The sequence below is a fragment of the Pteropus vampyrus genome, unplaced genomic scaffold (genome assembly GCF_000151845.1).
Source record: "Pteropus vampyrus isolate Shadow unplaced genomic scaffold, Pvam_2.0 Scaffold186, whole genome shotgun sequence".
Taxonomy (NCBI): domain Eukaryota; kingdom Metazoa; phylum Chordata; class Mammalia; order Chiroptera; family Pteropodidae; genus Pteropus; species Pteropus vampyrus.
This window is the reverse complement of record NW_011888967.1, coordinates 317,561-319,402: the sequence shown is the minus strand read 5'-3', so window position 1 is coordinate 319,402 and position 1,842 is coordinate 317,561.

The window sequence follows — 1,842 nt, the reverse complement described above, 5'->3', positions numbered from 1 at the left end:
ATATTGTTAAAATTTCCCCAAACCATCTATAGATTCAAGCAATTCCTATATAATGGAATATTACTTAGCTACAAGTAAATAGGAAATTCTGTGATAACATGGATGAACATGGAGGACATTATAGTAAGAAAAATATATTAGACAGAGAAAGACAAATATTATATGATTTCATATGTATAATCTAAAAAAGCCAAACTCATAGAAACAAAGAAACGATTAGTAGTTACCAGAGGATGAGGAAATAGTGGAAATGTTGGTCAAAGAGTATAAGCTTAGAAGATGAATAAAGTCAAGGAAAATGTACAGCACGGTGATTATAGTAACAATAATGTGTTGTATACTTGGAAGTTGCTGAGAGTAGATCTTAAATGTTCTTGCCACAAAAAAAAAAAAAAAGGAAAGGAAAAGAAAAAAAGGTGAGGTGATAAGTGTGCTAACTAACATTATCATGGTAATTATTTCACAATTATACATATACCAAATCATCACACGGTACATGTTAAACATCCACAATGTTATATGTTAATTACATCTCAATAAAGCTGGAAAAAATTAATTAGTAAAGTACATGGCAAGAGTGATAAATCAATAAAGATAGACAAAAAGTGTGGGATTAGGGTAGACATTCTAAATTGAAGTGTCAAAAAAGGCCTCCCTTAGTAGGTAATATGTGTAGTCTTGACATAAAGGGAGAGACTGAAGAAAACATCTGGAAGAACTATCCAGGAAGAGGGATGAGTAAAGACAAAGGCCTTCAGTTAGTGGAACCTTTGCCTGTTCTAGGATGGGCATAGGTCTATGTGGCTGGAGTTGGTGGAGCTGGAGGGAGTTAGGAGAAGAGATCAGAGAGGCAACGGGAGCAAGTCTTGTATGTTGTCTATGGCCATTTTGAGGACTAGCTTTCACTCGAAGTCAAAATAAAACTTTGGTAAATTTGGAGGTTTGCATGTGAAAAAAATCAAGGAAACATTATTTTATCTACATCAAGGTATTGTATGTTGTTCCATGTGGGGCCACAAAATTAAATGTTAGGATTCAAATCACTTGTTTTCAATTTCAGGCATAAATTTAAATTTAGTGGATAGAGCTACTTATATTAAAAATAGTTAAGAGATTGTTTTTGTGAAATTACCTTTGGAAACTGTAAAGTTCTAACTAGATATTGGCTAAATAAGAAGAAATATATAAAACATTTGTAAAGAGATTTATTCCTATTAAGTTCAAAATAAAAGGTATTATTATTGCTATCATCAGAGTTTCTCCTTCTTGATATGAGAGTCATCCTGTGGAACTAAGACAACAACTACACGAAAACATACGGTAAATAATATTTTCTGTGATAATTTCCTTTATGAAACATTTTTTTTCTTGGTAGATTTTAAGGGGAGTGTTTGCACTGTCATTATTTCATCTCTGTCACAAATTGTTCTTCAGCTGACAAGGTATGTTGGAGGGCAAAAGCAAGAATCAAAAGATAACTATTAAAATTACTGTCTGCCTTTGGGTGGTGAACATACAATGCTATATATTAATAAAAAAAAGAACCACGAAAAATTATTATTTGGGACAAACTGAGTTAGACTTTATTTTCTGTTGAGCCAGGATTTGTGTTGAATACAAAAAGACTGTATTCTGAATTCAATGTTAGATTTGTATAGAGATAATCTATGCTCAACCCACAAAAATAAATGATAGAGAAAGTTCTACATTTTAACTCTCTGAAGAACCATAAATTTAACTCAACAAGAAATTTTTGGTTTTTTATTTATGTGTTTCTTTTTGCATGAAGTTTTGATTCAGACCTGCCCCCTCTCAGTGCCTGCTATATGAGGCAACAGACAG